This window comes from Balaenoptera musculus, chromosome 15 (assembly GCF_009873245.2).
Source record: "Balaenoptera musculus isolate JJ_BM4_2016_0621 chromosome 15, mBalMus1.pri.v3, whole genome shotgun sequence".
NCBI lineage: Eukaryota > Metazoa > Chordata > Mammalia > Artiodactyla > Balaenopteridae > Balaenoptera > Balaenoptera musculus.
Window position 1 is genome coordinate 47,498,284 of NC_045799.1, and position 25,269 is coordinate 47,523,552.

Genomic DNA, 25,269 nt, shown 5'->3' on the forward strand with positions numbered 1-25,269 from the left:
CGAAAAGGGCAAGGATGTCCAATTTCACCACTCCCACCACTTTTCAGCATAGTAGAAATCCTAGCAAATGCAATAAAAAAGAGAAAAGGAAATAAAAGGTAAATATATTGGGAAGGAAGAAATAAAACTGTCCTTTTCGGCAGGTGTTATGATGGTCTCTGTAGAAAATCTGAAGGGATAGACAACAAAAATCTCCTGGAAAAAATGATTATAGTAAGGTTTCAGGATACAAGGTTAATATACAAAAGTCAATCACTTTCCTATATACTGGCAATGAACAAGTGGAATATGAAATTCAAAATACAATAGCATTTATTGCACTCAAAAAATTAAATACTTACGCATGAATCTAACAGAAATGTATAAGAACTATGTGAGAAAACCACACAACTCTGGTGAAAACAAAGAACTAAATAAATAAAGAGATATTCCAATATTCTTGGATAGGAAGCTCAATATTGTCAAAATGTCAGTTCTTCCCAACTTCATCTATAGATTCAATACAATTCCAATCAAAAATCTCAGCATGTTATTTTTTGGATATTGAAAAACTGATTTCAAAATTTATACGGAGAGGGGCTTCCCTGGTGGCGCAGTGGTTGAGAATCTGCCTGCCAATGCAGGGGACATGGGTTCGAGCCCTGGTTTGGGAGGATCCCACATGCTGTGGAGCAGCTGGGCCCATGGACCACAACTACTGAGCCTGCGCGTCTGGAACCTGTGCTCCGCAACAAGAGAGGCTGTGATAGTGAGAGGCCCGCACACCGCGATGAAGAGTGGCCCCCACTTGCCGCAACCAGAGAAAGCCCTTGCACAGAAACGAAGACCCAACACAGCCAAAAATAAATAAATAAACTCCAATCTCTTAAAAAAAAAAAAATTTATATGGAAAGGCAAAAGACCCAGAATAACCAATACAATATTAAAAGAGAAGAACAAACTCAGAGGACTGATCCCACCCAACTTCAAATGCCTGATGCAAGATATAAAAGTGGCACATTAAATAATTCTTGATCTTTTTGAGTATAGCATTTTTTAATTCAGTAAAACGTTTCTATAATATTCTTGAAGGAACTTTGCACATAGGATCCGTGGCTTCATCTACAGCTACTGATAATGATTGCAATCTAAAACAATTATCTTAACATATTTTGTTTACAACTTAAGCTCCTATTAACTCAAAAATTTAAAGAATTTTCTTCTTAAGGCACTTGGAATTCTGTTGATCTGAATTTTTATAAGTAACAACAATGTGTCTCACAATCTTCAAAGTATTTCTTCTTTTCTTTTTTATTACATTTGGATTGAAGATGTTTTATCACAGTTTTTGAATCTTTTTCTTCCCTGTGAATCTTGAGGTGGCAAAGTTGAAGTTCCGCTTTTAATCTGTCATCATTAGAAATAAAGAAGTCCCATATAAGACTTTTTCTTGTAGCTTATATGGCATTAAGTAATTTAAAATGAATACAGTTCATAAAGTTAATTTCATTTAATGCTATGGATGCTGGTACGACAAACATTTTATTATTATCATTTCCCTTACATTATATTATTATTATTGGCTGAACTGTGTCCCTCCAAATACACATGTTGAAGCTCTAAACCCCAATATGGCTGTATATGGAGATAGGATCTGTAAGGAATAATTGAGGTTAAATGAGGTCATAAGAGTGGGACCCTAATCCAATAGGGTCCTTATAAGAAGAGGAAGAGGTACTTTCCTGGTGGTCCAGTGGTTAAAACTCCGAGTTTCCACTGCAGGGGGCACGGGGTCGGGGAACTAATATCCCACATGCCACATGGTGCAGCCAAAAAAAAAAAAAAAAGAGGAAGAGACACCAGGAGCACATGTATAGAGGAAAGGCCATGTGAGGACACAGCAAGGAAGCGGCCACCTACAAGCCAGGAAGAGAGCTCTCACCAGAAACCAACCCTCTGGCACCTTGATCTTGGACTTTCAGCCTCCAGAACTATGAGAAAATAAATTCCTGTTGTTTAAGTCACCCAGTCTTTAGTATTCTGTTATGGCAGCTCAAACATACTAATACAATTATTATTCAAATTTTTATAAACATTTGCTCAGACAGGATAAAAAGGTTGGCCATATTACAGTTATTTAGCTAAAACCCTCTCTTTTAAAAATTCAAATAATTACCAATCTCTTTTCTTGTTAAAATATCTGAAAATACTAATTACTTTTATACATAAGTTTAATGACTCTCAGTGATCATTAATCACTACAACACTTTACTCTTATAACAATAAATATACATTTGTGGACTAAAAAAATTTACAAGCTAAAATTTGAGAGTTATTTTTTATTCCGCGGACATTCTTAGGACTTCAAGCCCAGGAGGCAACTTCTCAAGTATCCCTGAGAAAACTGCTTTGAGGAGGGGACTGGGGGAGCCAGGACACATGGGAGTTTTGCAACAAAGGGCAGGTAGTCTGAACATCAAAAGATGATTGTTAATTAAAGAAAACAAGACATCTCAAGTTAAGGAATTTAGCGCTTTTCTATATATGGGAAGATGCAAGAGTCTGGGTTCACCGAAATCTTTCCTTTAATATGCATCTCAGCTATCTATGTTTTTACATCATGAGTTTCCTCAAGCTGCACCCTTGGAGAGTGGCTGCAGTCTGATGGCTGCTAGATGGCAGGTATTCTTTGTTTCCTTCCTGAGTTCCCTCAGGGTTCACCCTGGGGTGTGGTGGGAGGGTGACTGCAATGGCTAATGATGACATCTTTAGTTTACTGATAAGGCAGGCAGTATTTTATTTCTCTTACTTATTCCTTCTTATAAGTAAAGTATTTATACTTAAACAGAATTTCAAAATTTGGAGACTTTTCGCTCTAAGCTACAGCTACATCTGAAATGCTTGTCTATATCTGGAAATAAATATTCAAATATGAAAGATAAATCTAAAAGACGTGTCTTATTCCAATCAGCATTGGAAAAGTGGCGTAGTTTCTGATTAGATATGTGGTCTCAATACAATCACATGATCATCAATCAAACACAAGATAGGGTTACAAAACAGAGTGGTGAAAGAGATGAATTAGGCTATTTAGACTTCCGAAGATTAAGACCTGGAAAAGCCAAAAAGCAAATCAGAGCCTAGTATTGAGGTCAAAGCTTAACTTTGATGCGTCCTTACACTTTGTGCCCACATTTCCTGTGAAACCCAAATGAACTCAAAATGCCTAAGTAAGCACTAGCAGACTAGAGGCTCAGATCTTTGGGGGATGCAAAGTCACTTTTAGAATATTTTAAATTTACGATCTGAAAAGTTTTATAGCTTTGTTAGGGTGTCCATTAAAAAAATAAATAAAAAGGACAGCATTTGAACATTCTGTATGGAACAAGCTCTCCAAAATTTTATTCTCTGAAGTTTTCAACCATAGTGTGCCTGACCCTCAGATCTACCAAAGACCGTCTGTGTGCCCTAGCCACCTCAGAAGGGAACGTATCATTTCTGTGACTGAGTCAGATCCTTACATGGGGATTAGATGACAGCTTTAGTGAAGAAGTACCCTTATTCTTGGAAGAGCACAGGCTACTCTCTGGGAGTCTAGCATGATGGCTGTGACAGTGAGGAATGTGTATTTTTGACAAGTTGTATTTTCTTTTTCATTTAGTTCAAAATAGTTGTAAATTTCTCTTGAGATTTCTTCTTTGACCTGTGTGTTATTCAGAAGTGTTTTTTTTTTTTTTTAAATTTCCAACTGTTATAGGATTTGGGGGCTCTCTTTCTGTTATTGACTTCCAGTTTAATTCCATTGTGGTCTGAACATACTTTGTATGATTTATATTCTTTTAAACGTGTTAAGGTGTGATTTATGACATAGGACATGGTCAATCTTAGTGTAAGGGTCACGTAGGCTTGAGAAGGTTGTGTATTCTGCTGTTATTGGAAAGAGTATTCTATAAATGTCAAGGTGACTGATGGTGGTGTTCAGATCAACTACATCCTTACTGATTTTCTACTTGCTTTGTCTATCAATTACAGAAAGAGGGGTGTTGAAGTCACCAACTGTAATAGTGGATTTTTCTATTTCTCCTTGAAATTCTATTAATTTTTGCCTCACATATTTTGATGTTAGATGCATACACACTCAGGATTGTTATGCTTTCTTGGGAAATTTACCCCTTTATTGTTTTGTAATGCCCTTATTTATAGCTGACATTTTTTTCTTGAACTGAAGTCAGTTTTATCTGAAATTAATGTAGTTAACTCCAGTTTTCTTTTGATTCATGTTAACATGATATATCTTTCTCTATCCCTTTGTTTTCGACTTTTATAAGCTTTTGTATTTAAAGAGAATTTCTGGTGGACAAGGTATATTTGAATCTTGTTTATTCATCCACTCTGACAATCTGTGTCTTTTAGATTTGGTATTTAGAACATTCACATTTACTGATTACTGATATAGTTAGATTAATATCTACCATGCTTATAACTGTTTTCTATTCATCACATTTGTTTTTGTTTCTTTTCTTTCTTCCCCTTTTTCCTGCCTTCTCTGGTTTTAATTAAACATTTTATACTATTCCATTTTCTCTCCTCTCTTAGCATACAGATTATGTTATTTGATAAATTTTAGTGGTTGCCCTAGAGTTTGCAATAAACATTTGCAATTAATCTAAGTTCACTTTCAAATAACACTACCATCACTTCACATGTAGTGCTGCTACTTTATAACAGAATATTCCCAATTCCTCCCTCTCATCCTTATAACATTGCTGTCCTTCATTTCATGTATCCATATACTATAATCACCCAATACATTGTTACTATTATTTAAACAGTTATACTTTAAGATCAATTAAGAATAAGACAAATAGGTACTACATAAAACTAAAAAGCCTCTGCATGGCAAAAGAAACATCAACAAAGTGAAAAAGCAACTTACAGAGTGGGAGAAAATGTTTGCAAATCATATATCTGATAAGGCATTAATATCCAAAATATATAAAGAACTCATACAACTCAATAGGAAAAAAACCCCTAATAATCTGATTTAAAAATGGGCTGAGGAACTGAATAACCATTTTCCCAAAGAAGTCATACAAAAGGCCAACAAGTATTTGAAAAGGTGCTCAACATTGCTAATCATCAGGGAAATGCAAATCAAAATCACAATGGAATGGCTATCATCAAAAACACAAGAAACGTGGGAATTCCCTGGTGGTCCAGTGGTTAGGACTTGGAATTTCCACTGCTGTGGCCCAGGTTCAATCCCTGGTCCGGGAACTAAGATCCTACAAGCCACGGGTTGCAAGTGGAGAGGTGGGGAACCACAAGAAACAACAAGTGTTGGCAAGGGTGTGGAGGAAAGGGTACCCTTGTGCACTGTTGGTGTGAATGTAAATTGATGCAGCCACTATGGAAAACAGTCTGACAGTTCCTCAAAAAAATAAAAATAGAACTATCATATAATCTAGTATTGGCACTCCTGGGTATTTATCTGAAGGAAACAAAATCAGTCTCTTGAAAAGATATTTGGACTCCCATGTTCATGCAGTATTATTTACAATAGTCAAGACATGGAAATAAACTAAGTGACGAGTGGATAAAAAAGAAGGAAAAGGCAGCCATAAAAAGAGAAAGAAATCATGCCATTTGAGAAAACATAGATGGGCCTTGAGGACATTATGTGAAGTGAAATAAGTCAGATAAAGAAAGACAAATACTGTTTTATTTCACTTATATGTGGACTCTAAAACAAATCCAACTTACAGACACAGAAAACAGATTGGTGATCGCCAGAGGCTGGGGGTTGGGGGTCTGCAGGATGGATGAAGGTGGAAAAAAAGAGCAAGAAAAATGAAAGTTTTTATTTTACCTTCTTAAAAGTTCCTTCTCGGATGCTTTTCCTTTTTTAATGTAGATCCAAGTTTCTGACTTATATAATTTTCTTCTTCATGAAGAACTTTCTAAACATTTCTGTCTGGACAGGTTCACTGGCAATGAATTCCCTCAGTTTTTGCTTTACTGAGAAAATCTTTATTTCTCCTTCACTATTGAAGGATAATTTTGCTTGATATAGAATTCTAGTTTTTTTTTTTCTTTCAACACTTTAAATATTTCACGCCACTGTCTGCTTGCTTGCATGGTTTCTGATGAGAAGTGCTCTGTAATTCCTATCCTTGTTTCTCTATAGATAAGACCCCTCCACCCCCACCCTGTCTTCTTTCAAGACTTTATCAGTGGTTTTCTGTAATTTAAATATGGTCTATCTAAAAAATATATATATATATGGTGTATCTAAGTGTAGATTTTTTTGGTATTTATCTTGGTGTTCTCTGAGCTTCCTAGGTCTGTGGTTTTGTGTCTCTCATTAATTTTGGAAAATTGTCTGTCATTATTACTTCAAATATTTCATCTTCATCTTATTCTTTGTCTTTCTTCTCCTTTTGGTACTCCAAGTGTGTATATGTTATAACTTTTGGAACTTCCCCACAGTTCTAGAATATTTTGTTCTGCCTTTTTTTGTTGTTGTTATTGTTCTTTTTTCTCATTTTAGTTTGGGAACTTTCTACTGGCACATTTTTAACCTCTCTGATTCTTTCCTTGGCTGTGTTGAGTACACCGATGAGCCCATTAAATGCTTTCTTCATTTCTATTACAGTGCTTTTGATTTGTAGGATTTCCTTTTGATTATTTGTTATAGTTTCCATCTCTCTGCTTACATTATCCATCTGTTCTTGAGTGTTGTCTAGTTTTTCCATTACAGCCTGTAACATATTAATCATAGTTATTTTTAATTCCAGGGAATTAAAAAGCATCTGGTTCTAATGCTTCCTTTTTCTCTACAGGCTGTGTTTTTTCTTGCCTTTTAGCATACCTTGTAATATTTTATTAAATGTTGAACATGATGTATTGGGTAATAAGAACTGAGGTAAAAGCCTTTAGTGTAAGGTTCTGTGTTAATCTGTCTAAGAGTTGGGCTGTGTTTAATGTTTGCTGTAACTGTAGATGTCAGAGGCTTCAAATTTGTCTGGCATCTTGGTTTTTATCTCTCCTGTTGCCTTTGGGCTCCTTGAATAGAGTCTGTGCCTTGCAGCTCTTTCAGCTGTAATCCAATGCTATACTGGAGCCCTACTGATGTGGTGCTAAGGTGCTGGGGAGAGGAAGCATTCTGTAATCATTTGATTAAATCTCAGTCTTTTCAGAGGCCTATGTCCCTGGGCTGTGACCTTCACAAGGGTTCCTTAGCATTTTTTCCCCTTCCCTTAGGTTCTGGTAAAATCTTTCCCCCTCAAGAGTAAGCATTTGCTTTGGAGAACTCTCTGGGTGTATTTCACAATGCTTTCCCTTCCTCCTGTCATAGCCATGAGGGGATCTTTCTTGGCTTCATGATAAGAACCTGGTAGGGTTTCTGAAAGTAGGTCCTCAAAAGCATGGGCCCCCCACCAAGACTTCAGACTCCAGAAGTTTCTCACTCTCAAGCTAGTCCATGCTCACCTCCAGCAATTCATCAAAATCATCCTGTAAGTGTTTCTACCCATTTATGTCTCCAGCACCTTCTGCTCCAGGTAAGCAGAGTCTCTGTGTTCACTCACCATCTCTCCAAATTTGGGGGCGGTAGTTTACCCTCTGATTTCAAATCCTTGATGGGTCTGAGAAAATCTGTTTATTTCCAGTTTACTCAGAATGTTTCTGTTGTAAGAACAGGAGTGATCACTTCCAAGCTCTTCACATGTTGGAGCTGAAACCAGAAGTTCTGAGTCTATATTTTTGAAGTAATGGAAAATCTAAACCACCTGGGCTTAAACAACAAGGGAATTTCTTTGCTCGTGTAACTGGGTATTTTAGAGGTAGTTCAAGACTTATGTTTGATTTGATCTCGTGGCTCAACAACACTGATAAGAACACAGATTCCTTTCATTTTTCTGTTCTAGCTCCTCAGTATCATCTGCAAGCTGGGTACGAGGTGGCTGTCAAAAATTTCCACGCTATGTGCTCCCTCTGAGAAAGAACAACTCTTCCCAATGCTGAAAAAAATATCTTCGGTTTCTATCTTGATTGAACAATCCCAGGTCACGTGTTCATTGTATACGTTAGCTATTGCCATGAAATGCTGTGTAATAACCACACCGTCTTGGTGCCATTTAACAACGAGTGTTACTCACGTGGCTGGCAGTCGTCTGAAAGAAGATCTGCTAATGTCATCTGGGCTCACTCCTGCATCTGCAGGTTGGTGGGGGTGTGCTGATGTAGGCTGGGTTGACCAGATGGCTCTACTTTAAGCCAGGAAGGCTCTGCTCCACCTCCCTCACTCTCGTAGGTCCTGAGGCTGAGTCATGTTATTGTCATAGAAATGGCAGGGGTGCAAGAGGAGAAATGGAAACATAGAAAGCTTCTTATGGTCTATGTGTGAAACTGGCACCGTGTCCATTCTGCCCACATGCTGCCGGTCAAAGCAAGTCCCATGGCCAAGGCCAAAATCAAGGGGCAGGAAAGTACACACTGCTCAGGATGAAGCCATGATGAGGGTGTAAATATAGGTGAAGATTAAGGTTAAATACTCAATCTATTGCTCTCACAAGTAAACCAGCCACTGTTTTCACAGGAATTCCAATGCCTCGAGTGACAAGGACCAGTCAAAACCCAGGCCTCAGAGCTGCTGATTGATTTGCACTGCATTTGTTTGCTAGGGCTACCGGAACAAAGTACCGCAGACTGGGTGACTTAAACAACAGAAGTTAATCTTTTTACCTTGGCCTACAGATAGCCATCTTCTCCTTCCTGTGTCTTTATGTGGTCTTCCCTCTGTGCATGTCCTTGTCCTAATTTCCTCTTCTTATAAGGACTCCAATCATATTGGATAAAGGCCCACTCCCTGAAAAGTAACCCAAAGGACCCACCCAGCCCCATGGATACCAAAATCCACAGATGCTCAAGTCCCTTCCATAAAATGACATCGTACTGTCAGCGCTCTGTTTCTGCAGGTTCCACATCTGTGGCTACTGAGGGCCAGCTGCATTCATGGGCTAGTCTATCCTGAGGACCACCATTAGCCACCCCTGTGGAAGAGCCAATGTTGATGGACTCACAGGATTAGTTTGCTGGGGCTGCAGTACCTAAGCACCACATGCTGGGTGGCTTAAACAACGGAGATGCATTGTGTCACAGTTCTGGAGGCTAGAAGTTCGAAATCGAGGTATTGGCAGGGTTGCTTCCTTCTTATGACTGTGAGGAAGACTCTGTCCTGTGCCTCTTGCCTGGCTTCGGGTAGTTTGCTGGCAATCTTTGGTGTTCCTGGCCTTGTGGATGGATAACCCCAATCTCAGCCTCCATCTTTAAGTGGCATTCTGCGTGTGTCTCTGTGTCCAGATTTCCCTTTCTTATAAGGACACTAGTCATATTGGATTAGGGCACACCTAATGACCTCATATTACTTTAACTAATTACATCTGCAACTACCCTACTTCCAAATAAGGTCACATCCTAAGGTACTGAGACTTAGGACTTCAACATATGAATTGGGGTGGGGGGGGTTACGATTGATCCTATAAAAATATGCAAAGTACTCATTAACCATGTAGACTCTATTTCTTATAATTAACACCAATATAGATTTGTAGCATCAAATCAAAAGGATATGTAATAAAATAATGATCAGGAGGAACCAGAATGAATTAGCTGTTCTAGTAGGTTTGCAGTGGTATCTCACTGTTGTTTTAATTTGCAATTCCCTGGTGATAGGTGATGTTACACATCTTTTCATATGTTTATCTGTCATGGAATATATCTCCATTTTTTTTAGTTCTTTGATTTCTTTCATCAGAGTTTCCTCACATACATCTTATGCATATTTTGTTAGATTTACAACTATATATTTCCTCTTTTGGTGCTAATATAAGTGGTACTGTGCTTTTAATTTCAAATTCCTATTGTTTATTGCTGGTATATAGAAAGGCAATTAAATTTTGTATATTAACCTTGTATCCTCCTACCTTGCTGTAATTACTTATAGGTCCAGGAGTGAATTATTGGAATTTTCTACATAGACAATCATGTGGTCTGCAAAAAAAGATGGTTTTATTTCTTCTTTCCCAATCTGTATAACTTTTATTTTCTTTTCTAGTCTTCTTGAATTGGATTCCAGTCCAATCTTGAATAGGAGTGGTAAGAGTAGATATTCTTGACTTGCTCCTGATCTTAGCAGGAAAATATCCAGTTTTTCACTATTAAGTATGATTTTAGCTGTTTTTGTTTGTTGGTTGGTTTTTGTTTTGTTTTTTTTTTGGTGGGGGGCACACTGTGGGGCTTGTGGGATCTTAATTCCCCAACCATGGATAGAACCTGGGCGCTCAGTAGTGAAAGCTCGGAGTCCTAACCACTGGCCCACCAGGAAATTCCCTAGCTGTTTTTTTAAATAGATATTCTTTTTCAAATTGAGGAAAATTTCCTCTATTCCTAGTTATCTAGGCATTTTTATCATGGGTACTGGATATACCCATGTCAAATGCTTTTTCTACATTTAATACGATCAGCTTTTTTTCTTTAGCTTGTCAATGTGGTGAATTAATTTAATCAATTTTCAGATGCTGAACCAGCCTTGCATATTTGGAATAAATCTCACTGGTCATGGTGTACAATTCTTTTTTATGTATTGGATTCAATTTGCTAATATTTTATTGAGGCTTTCTGCATCTATGTTCACAAGAGATATTGGTCTATAGTTTTTCATTCTTGTAACGTCCTGTGTGATTTTGGTATTAGGGTAATGCTAGCCTCATAGAGTCAGTTAGAAAGTATGCACTCTGCTTCTATTTCCTTTAAGAAATTGTAGGAAATTGGTGCAATTTTTTCCTTAATTATTTGGTAGATTTCACCAGCAAACCCGTATGGGCCTGGTATTTTCTGTTTTGCAATATTATTAACCATTGATTCAATTTCTTTAGCAGGCCTTTTCAGATTATCTCTTGTTCTTTGTGTGAGTTGTGGTAGATTGGTAGATATGATAGATGTGGTTGATTTATTTTTAGACTCATGAAATAAACTCAAGAAATTGGTCTATTTCATCTAGGTTATCAAATGTGCCAGTATAGAGTTTTTCATAATATTCCTTTATTATCTTTTTAATTTCCATAGGATTAGTGATAGCTCCTCTTTCATTTCTGATATTAGTAATTTTAATTTTTTTTTTCTTAGTAAACCCAGCTAAAGGTTTATCAATTTCATGGATCTTTGCAAAGAACCAATGTTGGGTTTTGTTGACTTCCTCTGTTGAATTCCTATTTTCAACTTCATTGATTTCTCTTCTAATTTTTATTATTTCTTTTCTTTTGTTTATTTTGGATTTAATTTGGTCTTCTTTTCTAGTTTCCTAAGGTAAAAGATTAAATTAGAGATTTTGGATTCTTCTTTTCTAATACAAGCATTCAATGCTTTAAATTTCCCTGTAAGCACTGCTTTCACTACACTCCATAAGTTTTGATAAGTTACAATCTCTTTTTCATTTATTTCAAAATATTTTAAAATTTCTCTTGAGATTTCTTCTTTGACTAATGAGTTATTTAGAAGTATGGTGTTTAACCTCCAAGTTCTTTGGGTTTTCCAAGTATTCTGTTCCAGCTATGTCTGTTACTGAATTCCAGTTTAATTTCATTATGGTCTGAAAGCATACTTTGTATGATTTTTATTCTTTTAGATTTGTTGAGGTGTGTTTATGTCCCAGAATGTGGTCTACTTTGGTGTATGTTCCATGTGAGCTTGAGAAGAATGTGTATTTTGTTCTTTGCCCACACCAAAAGCATGAGGGTATTTTTCTCTGATCTTCATAGTGAGAATCTGGTAGGGCTCCTGGAAGCAAAACTCACTCAAGTCTGAGGACCCCTGCCAAAGACCCAGAGTTTTTAACTCTCAGACCTGCCCACACTGAGCCCCACAGAAATTTGTCAATTACAGTTCCGGTTTTCCTACTTCAGTACTGGTTACTGTGGAGTTTTCTGCTCCTGGGATTCTGCCCAGTAAGTTGTGATTCTCTGTGTCTGGCAGTCCCTTCAGTTTTGGGGGAGAGTGGTTTGCCCTGTGACCTGGATCTAAGAAGAGTTGTTGATTTTCAGCTAGTTCAGCTCTTTCCTTGCTGTGAAGACAGGAGTGATGACTGCCAAGCTCCTTACATGCTAGACCAGAAAGTGGAAGTCTCACTCTGAGGCTTTTAAAATCTCTGTGTGTCAGTCTTGTATCTTATCTGGATTGATGTTTCATAATGGCAGTAACCACATCTTATTAATAATACCATATAATAGTTTTCAGTGCTCAGTATATGCCAGACATCATATTAATAAGTACTTTACATATATTACATTTTGTACTACTACTACTAATAGCTAACATTTAATGTGTTTTCTATGTCCCAGGATCCATGCTAATAGCATCTCATTTATTTCTCTTAATCCTTACCCCCCCAAAAAACAAAAACAAATCAAAATAAAGTGAAACCAAACAAAACCTGGGAAATAAGAACTAGTGTTAGAGATGGGGAATCGAGGTTCAGAGGGGTGGGATAACTTGCCAAAGTCCCACAACTAGCGAGTGATGTGGTCCAGGGATCCAAAGCCAGACGTGTCCGACTTTAGAACCCAGGCATCAACAACCAGGGTGTACTGCCTCCAGGTGGATTTGGTTCTATCCTCCATATGGTGTGTCTTGTACGACAAGCATCCAAAAAATGTCTTGACTGAGTGGCTCTTTAGAACAAAATACTTCCAGCTGTTCTAAAGTTTTGAAGCAGCTCTAATTAGTATAAGCATACCTCTGAGATCTGTGTTAAACTCAGGAAGTCTGCTGCCGGGTGTGTATGTGATGTGCCACTTGAAATGAGCTGCCACTCGGAATAAAAGGAAAGGAGTAGACATGCTTCCTGCCTTCGAAAGATCACAGTCACAGTGAACAGTTAGAACACTCAAAGAGAACATTCAAAGATTCTGCTTTCATAGGGCAACTCATGAACATGTGCAAATGAAAATAAATACTACATGCACAGTGCAAGGCAGTGGGAAAAACACTGACTTGGCAAAAACCTAACAGATGGGTTTTGAAATCGTTTCTGCCACAACTACGACTCTTAAAACTTGGAGAACGTTTCTTAACCTCTCTGAGTTTTGATTTTCTCACCCATCCAATGAATACAATTAATGTCTGCCTCCTAAGACCCAAATGAAAAAAATGCATAAAAAGAACCTGTGACAGGGGGAATTGAATAAATATATGTTCTCTGGCTTTTGTATTCAAGGACTATAATTTGGGGGTTTACACCTTGTGATGGGAAATGTATGACTTTCATTTGGATGGACAGATCAGATCCCATGATCCTGAGAATGTTATGTAACCTTTCTAAACATCAATGTCCTTCCTTTTTTTTTTTTTTTCTAATTTGACAAATCCCTATTGAACATCTACTATGTTTTAGGCACTGGACTAGGCCAGCAGAGGCATGACCAACACAATCCCTACCCTCTAGGGGCCAACAGTACTTGTCTGTAGGTACACTCATAGGGCCCCGTAGGTGCTGAAGGACAAGAGATGCTGTGTGTAGCATACTGCTGGGCACATAACCATTTAGTCTGCATCACAAACCTAGTCCATGAAAGATGGAAGGATGCCAAAGAGAGGGATAGGGGGTCTGTACTGGTTTTCTGTTGCTATAACAAATGACCACAAACTTAGTGGCTAAACAACACAGTTTTACTATCTTACAGTTCTGTGGGTCAGAAACCTAACATGGATCTCACTGGGCTAAAATCTAGGCATCAGTAGCACTGCATTCCTTTCTGGAGACCCTAAGGGGAGGGTAAGGGGAGAGCTGAATTATGTTCACCTCAAATTTATATGTTGAAACCCTAACCTCTGATGTGACTATACTTGGAGCTAGAGCTTCTAGGAGGTAATTAAGGTTAAATGAGGTCATAAGGGTGGGGTCCTAATCCAATAGGATTAGTGGCCTTATAAGAAGAGGAAGAGAGAGAGATCTCTCACACTGTGTGCACGTACCAAGAAAAGGCACCCCCTACAAGCTGGGAAGAGGACTTGGTCTTGACTTCCAGCTTCCACAACTGTGAGAAATAAATTTCTGTTGTTTAAGCCACTAGGCTATTTTGTTAGGGCAGCCTGAGCAGACTAATATAAGGAGAATCCTTTTTTTTTCTTTTTCTGGATTTTGGAGGCGCTTCCATTCCCTGGCTCATGGCTCCTCTCCCCAAGCCTCAAGGCCAGCAATGTCACATCTCTCTGACCACAGCTGGAAAGGTGCCCTGCTTTGAAGGGCTCATGTGACTAGATTGGACCCACCTGGGTGATCCAGGAAACTACCCTCCCCATGTCAAGGTCCTCAACCCTAATCACATCTACAAAATTCCTTCTGCCTTTGAAGGCAATATCCACAGTTTCCAGGCACTAGGATGTCTTTGGGGAGCCATTGCTCTGCCTACCACAGGGTCCAAGGGGGTCTGTTTGGAGTTGGGGCACAGATTCTGGAAGAATATCTGAGAAGTGCACAGAAAGAGAGATGAGAAAGTCATGCCTTGTATTTCCAGGGCACCTGTATAGCTGCTTCTCTCCCACAGAGAACATACTCAGCCAAACAGGAAGTGGTCTGGCCAGACGTTTTCCCCACAGACAAGATTATAGTGCATGTTCCCCAAATACTGAGAGTTACCAGCTCCGGTTTGCTGGTGTCTTTTCTATAGCATATACTTGTTTCTGATCATTGGTAAAAGATACCATAATTTTCAAAACTCTTGTAATGGTGTCCTAATGTCATGGGGTGTTCCAGGACAAAGTGAAGCCTAAGATTTTCTCCTGGTATTGATCTTCCTGTGGTCACCTTTCCTGCCACATTCTATGCCTGAATTCTGTCCCACCTTCCTCATCGAAGCACCTGCCAACGAAAGCTTCAAAAATTCTATTCTTTATTATACAGAGCTCTAATTTTTTTTTAACTTTAAATGTAAAAAAAAACTTAAAAAAAAAAACCTTTCAAACTTCTTTTAAACTTTCAACTATTCTCAAAGGGACATCACCTTTCAAAATCAAATACACAGTATTAGTTTCCTAGGGTTGCTGAAAATAATTATGAACTGGGTGGCTTAAAACAACAAAAATATGTTCTCTCACAGCTCTGGAGGGTAGAAGTCTGAACTCAGGTGTGGGCAGGGCTATACTCCCTCCCAGCTCTAGGGGAGGACCCCTCCTTGCCCGTTCCAGCTTCTGGGTTACCAACAATTCTTGGCATTCTTTAGTTTGTAGACACATCCCTGCCCCATTGTCACATGGCATTTTCCCTGTGTGTCTCTGTTTTCTTTTCTTATAAAGACTCCAGTCATTGGATTAGGATGCACCCTAATCCAGTAGGACCTCATCTTAGCTAGTTACATCTGCAAAACCCTATTTCCAATTAAGGTCACATTCTGAGGTTCCAGGTAGACATGAATTGGGGGGGCCCTATTTAACCCCATATATACACCTATTATAATTATTTAACTAAATTACAGAATGACTCTCCCTTACAAGAAATTCTGCCTTTATCCTAAGCTAAGTGGCTCAAACTGCAGCCAGCCTTGAAAAAAACACTTTTATTCTCCCCATAATCCTAAAAAAAACTGATTTAAAAGTCTCTGTCACTCTCTGACCTAGAAGTATTAGAATGTGATACTCAGGAGGAACTCAACACCGTGGCCCTTTAAATTGGGCTTGAATAAATCAAGTGCCCATGCAGTGTTCTCCGGGGGGGGTTCACTCTTAACCTAATGCTGCTGTTGGGAGTGAGAGGTTAAGTATTGTTTGGGGGAACATGAAGTTGTTGTGTTCTAGCAGAGCTGTGCTTGTAGGATTTGTTACTGAACTGGGAGAAACGAACATGTTCCCAGTACGGATGTCAACTGCCCATATCATTGCTGTGCTTCTGAAGGTAGGTGTTGTTTTCTATGAACAGGCCAGGAGGAATTAATGTGAGCAGGGAAAACTGTTTTTACTTCATACTAGATGAACACTGACGACTAACTGAACTGGGCTAGGAGAACCCAACCTGTTTCGGGGGGTCCATCCATCCCCTGGTACCCCAAAGCCTGGATAACAGTGTGTCTGGATGCTGGCCTGCCGTGTTCTGTAACAATGATGTCATGAGAGGCACGCAGCAAACTCACACTCCTGCAAGTGTTTCTCTGCAGGTTGTTCACACTCTAAACCACTGGAAAGAGGTCTATACTGGATGGAGCACATCACCTGGGAAGACAGGACTTATGCTGGGATGAGAAGACAAACGTCATCCCCCTCTGGGCCATGTGGTTGCTGGTGCCCATGTGCTGAGCAGGTGAGAGGGCGTCCCCATCAGGGGAAGGTGAACGGGCCCCTTAGGGCTGGCAGCTGATGAGAGTAAGGCGGGGGGAACATCCATTAGTTACCCCTTAGTGGTTTGCGCTTTTTTTTTTAATGAATCTGAATATTGTTGGACAGGACATGGGGTCTTTTTGCCACAGTCACCACAAGTCCCTAATGCCTCACTCTGGCCATAAACACTCACTACCTCTTTGTTACTGGCAAGCTGACTTTTCAGCTTGCAGTAGCTAAACTAATATTGACGGTCACATTTTTTAAAAGGCACCCTGTGCTACCCACCATAGACCGATTAAACTAGAAGACATCTTGCCCACCCTCCTGCTTCCAGACAGACCTCAAGCTGTGATTCTTGGTAAAGCTCAGGTCAAGAGGGATCCTGTCCCCAGAAGTCCCACATCAGAGTTCCAGGAAGAGTCTTAAAGGAGAGCAACCCAGTGGGCACATACCTTAGGCCAGTCAAGAGGACAGGCAAGGGGACTTCCCTGGCGGTCCAGTGGTTGGGACTTCGCCTTTCAATGAGGGCGGTGCGGGTTCGATCCTTGGTCGCGGAGCTAAGATCCCCCATGCCTCGCGGCCAAAGAGCCAAAACATAAAACAGAAGCAATATTGTAACAAATTCAATAAAGACTTTAAAAATGGTCCACATCAAAAAAATCTTAAAAAAAAAAAAAGAGGACACGCGAAACTCATTTCTTGGTGTGGATTTTGAGCTCAGCTAAATAAAACATTGTGCAAGGCCACACATGAACACGCTCCATACTCAGGTGGGGAAAGAAAGTGTGGCTTCCTTATTAACAATAAGAGAATGAATCTCCCTAGGGAGCCTCCCTGCCCGCACCCCTCAGGGTAACCGGGAACCAACCTTGACAATGAACAATAATTCTCTCTTTGGCCTTTAGCCGTCTCCTTCAGTTTATAATAGTCTCTTTCAGGTAAATGCTCGGGTCTTTCAAATTCTGCCTCTCCTCCTTCTATTCCCTGAGATGGCACCTGGGAATGAGGAAGTGCGTATCTTCTCTTGGGAACACTGCGGTGGGGGGAGTCCTTGTGCAGTTGTTCATGGAGTCCCCATGCTGGGGTGGGGGGTGACAGTGTCCCTGGTAGTACCCCTTCTGAGGTCTCCAGTTGTGAATCTGTCAGGGTTCAGCAAGCTTCCATACCTAACCTTGGCCGTCTCAGCTCTTGCTGGCACGGCGTGTGCACCTGTGGTCTGTCCTGCAGCCAAAACAGTGCTGTGTTCACTAAACATTTCTTTTACCTCCAGGGCACACAGAAGACTGCATGTCCCAGCCTCCCTTGCATCTGGGTCTGGTCATATGACTAGTTCTGGCCAATGGGATGTGGACGGAGTGACAGATGCCCCTCGTGAGACTGGTCCTCAGCTAAGGGGGCCAATCAGTTATTTTACTCCAGTCACCATGTCCCCCATGGTAAGCTGGCTGCAGCACCATCGACTCCTTTCCACATCCCTCCATGCAGTGTAGAACTTAACGCATCACTTCCTTGCTGCAGGGAAGACAAGGAGAGCCTGGAAGCTAAACTCAAGCTCGCTGTCTAATCAAAGCCTCTGAATTTTCACTGTGTGGGTCCAGAGGGCCCTGTGAAGCAGCCTCCTTCCACGTTTCTAAAGGGACATGAGTCAAATGCCCTCAGCTTTCAGTTTTGCCCTCAACCTATCCAAGAATTCAACCTAGAGAGCCGAGGTCAGGACATTTGTATCTCACCCCTGCTTTCCCATGTAACAAGACTACAAATTCACATTCAAAGAAGGCAGCTCGTCCACAGGATCCCAACACTCATCCTACCAGGTCTAAGCTGGTCAATTCTAACTTGAACCAAAATACTGAAGAATCCCCTTAACTCGGCATGTTTTGAATTAATGGCTAGCCTTCTAAATCTCTGTTCCTTCTCAGGTGTTATGTGGTGTTTGAGGAGGGGGCTTCTTGCTGATGGGGGGAGGGAGCTCAGGTCCACATGCACAGGTCCAGGTCCAGCTGTGGCTCCTCTGCCTCCTTGGAGAGGCCCCTCGTCCACTGTTTGCAGTGGAGGCTGGAATTGTGGCTGGTGGGTGCGTGGTCCAGCTCTGGGCCCCGTCAGAGCCTGGGATCTCCCCTCTTGACTTAGCGTCCCAACCCAGCCCTCTCTGGTGCTAAAATCTGTTTGGGACTCACATTCAGTCCCCAGCCTGGGTGACTTTCCCTGCAGCTCTTGGCTACAAGTCACTTTGCCCCAACACAGCAACCCCTCTGTCAGTTTCCCAAGGCTTTACCACTATTCCCCACCCTCGGAGCCCAGGGGTCTACCTGGATCCTTACGTGGTGCCGGGGTATCAAGGGCTCAGGGAAGCGCTAACTCGAATTCTCTTCTCCCTCTTGGCCTGATCAGAGGAGCTCTCACTCCACGTGGGAAACATGGCCAATGTTCTCTGCTTCTAAGTCTCCCCCAATCTAAGGGGGAGGAGTCAGGACATGCATCTCACCATCTTCCCCATCACCATCCCTTCTCCTTCCCACAATTCCCTGGGGGCTCTCATTTCTACTTCCCATCAGCCGGGATGTCAAAGCCTCCTTCCCAAGGGGGGTCTCCACCCCCCTCTCACTTGGCTATTTTTGCAAAATTGTTGCTGTGTAATATACAAGGAATAGAAATAAAAATCTTACTGGTTTTTCTTACTTTCAAAACATTACTCTCCCACAAGCATATCAATGACACTGAAGCTTGAAACAAAGATCCTGATTATTTTACTATGGAAAGAATGATTTATTTCCCTCAATGTTTCTGTTCTGATAAATATAACATTTCTTAGCATGCCCCACAAACTCACACTTACCTCCAACATATTCAGCGACCCCTCACCCGTGCAGGGAGCTGTGAGTGTGCAGCTGATCCAGGTGGCCTGCCATCCACCTGCTGGGCTGTCTTCACCTGTCACACCTCCTCAGGGACCTCCTGTTTTGCCCACCCTCAGCACATTGGCACAAAGCCTGGTGGTAGGCAGGGAGTCAGTGTTCCCAGCACGATGGCTAATCCCCACATTGGGGGACCAGTGACCAAGAGCCTGCAGAAAAGTATATTTCAAAGTTTAAGTACAATTTCCAGGTGTTTCTAAAGCCCAGAGCTTCCAAAGTTTTGAAAAATTAGCATTCTGTGAATGCAATTAAATCAGTCGATGATCACCTGCACCTTTTTGTTTTGTTCTGTTTTGTACTTGGTGGCACAGAAAAGGATTGCCACCCCGCAGTGATTCTGAACTTCCAGCTTTCTCTGTTTGATCCATGTTCCATTTTCCCAGGCTACACATTTTAGGAAGATATTTTTCACAAGAGTAGAGCTGAATAATTTCCCTGCCTTTTTCTCCTAACCACTTCCTGTGCCTGTAGGCACTCATGAGTCACTGCTCTGCATGGGTGCCCTCACGTTGCTCATTCACCTTGAGAAGCATCTCCCTGCAGCTCCAGGTTCATTCGTCTGTATTTTATTTCACAAAGGCCACTTGTGCGTTGAGCCTACCTTTTATTTTAATTATAATAAAAAAAAACCAACTAAGTCAAAGACTGGACTTGCATCCCTTTTTCCTTCTTAATTACAGGTGCCCATAGCTTATTACCTAAGATGCAAGGGGACAGGGGAAGAGTGTGGACTTTGGGAAGAGACGGACCTGAGTTTAAATTCTGGCTTTGCTATTTATCAGCTGTGTGACCTTGGACATGTCATTAAACCTCTCTCGGGCTTAGATCTTGCAGGTGTAAAACAGCAGTATGACGCTATAGGCAGAACGCTTCTCTTTCTGCCAGGTGGAAAGAAGCTCACCGAGGCTGGGACTGCAGATCCCACGTGGATAAGAGAGGACCACTGTGGCTGTCCATCGGACTTGTGTACAATGTAAGCCAGGGGCCCAAATGATCCTTAGCCCAGTGACTCTGGGGATATTGGTAAGGAGGGAGGTGGTCCTTTCTTTGTATGAGACTAGATCTTGTTGTCTCTGGGTGTGAAAGAGTGCCCATCTTGGTGAGTGTGCTTGCTTGGATGTAAGCAATGACCATGGATGGCTACCAGCATCACAAAAACAGAGGTGCCAGCTAACAGGGGCCCCCAAGGGAGAGCACACCACCATGTATGAAGTACAGGAATCTGTTGAGCCTCTGGACCCAGAAGCCAATTTACAAGAAATACAGGGGACAGAGGAACATGTTAACACACACCACGGGGAGACAGTTAGTGAAATCCAGACTGTGGTTGGTTCTACAGAATAAACGATCAGTTTCTTCAACAAATAAATTGCAAGGAAAAAGTATGGAGGGGGTACCTATAAAATAAGAGACTTTAAATACTTGTCAACCAGCATGTAGCTCTTACTTGGATCCTAATTCAAACAAACAAACAAAAAACTGATAAAAAATTATGATACGTAAAATAAGTGGAAATTTGATCAATGACTAGCTACGTGATGACATTAAGGAATTATTGTACATTTTTGAGGTGTGATGATCGTATAGTGGTTATTTTTTTTAAGTTGCATTTATTTAGAGATACTGTGTAGTAAAGAATTTAACCCTGTCCTAAGAGAGATCTGGCTTTTGTCCTCTGCTTCTAGGAGGTAACCTCTCAACACTTGGAATGTCATGCCTGAAAGGAGGGTCTTCATTTAGGGTGGGACTGGCCACACCAGAAAGTCTAATAATGTGATTGTGAGGGACTTTGGGTCATGTGGTAGCAATTCAGCCTCCTGAGGCGAGGGGCCTGAGAGTGAGCTCAGCCACGTGGGCAGCAGACTGTGGAGCCCAGTAAAGACCCTGGACTCCAAGGCCCAGGCAAGCTTCCCAGGGTGGTAGCACTCCGTGCATGCTGTCACGTGTCAGTACCAGGAAAGGGAGGCTGTCCATGACTCCATAGGGAGGGGGCAACCGGCAGCTCCATGTTCAGAACTTTCCTGGACCCTGGACCTTCTTCTTCCCTTGGCTGGATTTAACCCTTTGCCTGAAATAGACCATAACCATGAGTATAACAGCTTTCTGTGAGTCCTTTTAGTGAATGATCACACCCAAGGATCATTTGGGGAACATCCCTCTCTAGTTTTGCAGGGGAGGTCAGAGTGGTCCCGTGTATATTGCCTGCCCTCAAATGATGCAGATACAGACTGCACTATCTTGAAGTGAAGAGTAATAATATGACGGCTGAGGTATACGGAGCAGAGTGCAGAAGGAGCAGAACTATCCATGGATTGTGGGCCATTGTATGTTCTGTAGTTCCTACAATAAACAGTTAGCTGGTCTGTTTGGGGAAACCTCCGCAGTTCATGTGATAGAGCTCTTTCCTCCCATAACCAGCGCCCCATTAGGACTCCGGGCCTCACTGCCTTCTCTTGACTCCCAGGTGGAAAGGGGTCCATGGGGGTGGCCTCAGTGGGTGGGCACCAAGCTAAGCCTCCAGCACAAGCAGCCATTGGTCCCAATTAGCCAGGACTTGGTGACCAGCTGGCTGCTGTTGAGGAAAAGTCCTCACTGGACATCCAAGGACAGCTGACAAAAGCCCTGCTGCAGGTCACAGACGGTGCCTGTTGGATGGAGTAGGTTGTGTGTGGTCACAACAAGTGGCTCCCGGTGCTTGAAGGAGGCCCTTGGGGAGACTGTGCTGAATGTTGGGGTGCTTTGCTCTGACCAGTATCTGCGCCCCTTGTTCTGTCTGGAAATCCCCATTGTGACACCACTTGTCTCCCACTAGAGAGATGATAAAAGACCAGATACTCTCCCCCTCCCCAGTGAGGGGTGTGTGGGCATGACCTCAGAAAAACCAGTCCTTGAGTCTGGAGCCAGTGACTCAAGGAGGCAGGAATTATTTAGATGCCATTCCGGCAGCCAGGGTGGGGGTGTTCAGTGTTATTGCAGTGCCAGTGGCAATTCCAGATGAGAAAGCTCTAGCCTCCAGGGTGGCAGTGGTGGGGGCCAGGCCCAGCACCCAGGTCCCAGGGTGGCTGTAAGATGCAACCTGGCAGTGGTGGTCCAGCCTCAGTATTCAGGGCCTGGAGATGGCCGTGGCCTCAGCATCTGCATCCAGGGGCCACACAGATGACAAAGGCGTCAGCTTGTGCCTTCCAGTCTCCAGGGTGGCAGCAGTGATGGAGTCAGCTCATGCACTCAAGCTCTAGCGTGTCAGCTCATGCATTCGGGATCCACATCTCATCCCAACCAGGCCACTCCTTTGACATGACCTTGGCTAACAGTCCAGCCTCCTAAATTCCTTTAGCTTCTTCCCATTTTCTGATCATGGTTCCATGCTTTTCTCTTGATTTGATCAGTCAATAAATTCCTCTACTCCTTAATTTAACTGAGCTTTCTGTTTGTAACCAAGACTCTGGACCAGTTCCATAGCCCTTTGCTCACATTTTTCTCATTTCTGGCCCCATGGCCCCATCGAATCCTGTCTGCCTCCTCTGGGGTCCACTGACCCCTGCGTGTCTCCTTCTCCCTACATCTCTCCTGACCACTCCTATCCGAGCAAATCTTCCAGGGTCTGTGCAGACGAAGTCCTGTCTCCTCCAGACCTCAGATGTTTCACCATGCTACTTTGTAAGGGCACACACTTTTAAAATTAAGGCAAGAAAACTCCCTTTCTCTGCTTTAGAATTATTGAAATACACCCCCAAGCACATAATGGAGTAGATGCTTCAATGAGGGGAAGCAGGGCAGAGGAAAAACTACCTGGAAGAAAATAATTGGTCTATAGAAAGACCTGTGTGTGAATGTTCATAGTAGCTTTAGCCCAATAGCCCAATACTGGAAACAACTCAAATTTCCATTAACAAAAGAATAGATAAACAAACTGTAGTCTATTCATACTATGGAATACCACACAGCAACTAGAATGATAGAATTATTGCTACACACAATGAGATGGATGGATCTTATAAACATAATGTTGAAGGAAAGAAGACAGACAAAAGAGTACATAATGACAACTAACTGCTGAACAATCATCGACAGGAAGACACTGGAACTCACCAAAAAAGATACCCAGGGGAAGCCACAATTAGATGGTAGGAGGGGCGCAATCACAATAAAATCAAATCCCATAACTGCTGGGTGGGTGACTCACAAACTGGAGAACACTTACACCACAGAAGTCCACCCACAGGAGTGAAGGTTCTGAGCCCCACGTCAGGCTTCCCAACCTGGAGGTCCGGCAACGGGAGGAGGAATTCCTAGAGAATCAGAGTTTGAAGGCTAGCGGGATTTGATTGCAGAACTTCAACAGGACTGGGGGAAACAGAGACACCACTCTTGGAGGGCACATACAAAGTAGTGTGTGCATCGGGATCCAGGGGAAGGAGCAGTGACCCCAGGGGAGACTGAACCAAACATAACCTGCTAGTGTTGGAGGGTCTCCTGTAGAGGCAGGGGGTGGCTGTGGCTCACCATGGAGACAAGGACACTGGCAGCAGAAGTTCTGGGAAGTACTCCTTGGCATGAACCCTCCCAGAGTCTGCCATTAGCCCCACCAAAGAGCTGGGTAGGCTCCAGTACTGGGTCGCCTCAGGCCAAACAGCCAACAGGGAGGGAACCCAGCCCCACACATCAGCAGACAAGCAGATTAAAGTTTTACGGAGCCCTGCCCACCAGAGCAACAGCCAGCTCTACCCACCACCAGTCCCTCCCATCAGGAAGCTTACACAAGCCTCTTAGATAGCCTCATCCACATGAGTGCAGGCAGCAGAAGCAAGAAGAACTACAATTCTGCAGCCTGTGGAAGGAAAACCACATTCACAGAAAGATATACAAAATGAAAAGGCAGAGGACAATGTACCAGATGAAGGAAAAAGGCAAAACCCCAGAAAAACAGCTAAATGAAGTGGAAATAGGCAACCTTCCAGAAAAAGAATTCAGAATAATGATAGTGAAGATGATCCAGGACCTTGGAAAAAGAAAGGAGGCAAAGATCAAGAAGATGCAAGAAATGTTTTAAAAAGACCTAGAAGAATTAAAGAACAAACACCTAGAATAATTAAAGAACAAACAAATAGAGGTGAACAATACAATAACTGAAATGAACAATACACTAGAAGGAATTAATAGCAGAATAACTGAGGCAGAAAAATGGATAAGTGACCTGGAAGACAGAATGGTGGAATTCACTGCTGTGGAACAGAAGAAAGAAAATAGAAGGAAAAGAAATGAAGACAGCCTAAGAGACCTCTGGAACAACATTAAACACACCAACATTCGCATTATAGGGGTCCCAGAAAGAGAAGAGAGAGAGAGAAAGAAAATACTTGAAGAGATTATAGTCGAAAACTTCCCTAACATGGGAAAGGAAATAGCCACCCAAGATGAGGAAGTACAGGGAGTCTCAGAAAGGATAAACCCAGGAAGAAACAGACCGAGACACATAGTAATCAAATTAACAAAAATTAAAGGCAAAGAAAAAATTTTTTAAAGCAACAAGGGAAAAATGACAACATACAAGGGAACTCCCATAAGGTTAACAGCTGATTTCTCAGCAGAAACTCTACAATCCGGAAGGGAGTGGCACAATATACTTAAAATGATGAAAGGGAAGAACCTACAACCAAGATTACTCTACCTGGCAAGGATCTCATTCAGATTCGACAGAGATATCAAAAGCTTTACAGACAAGCGAAAGCTAAGAGAATTCAGCACCACCAAACCAGCTCTACAACAAATGCTAAAGGAACTTTTCTAAGTGGGAAACACAAGAGAAGAAAAGGACCTACAAAAACAAACTCATAACAATTAAGAAAATGGTAATAGGAACATACATATCAATAATTACCTTAAACGTGAATGGATTAAATGCTCCAACCAAAAGACACAGGCTCACTGAATGGATACAAAAACAAGACCCATACATATGCTGTCTACAAGAGACCCACTTCTGACCTAGAGACACATACAGACTGAA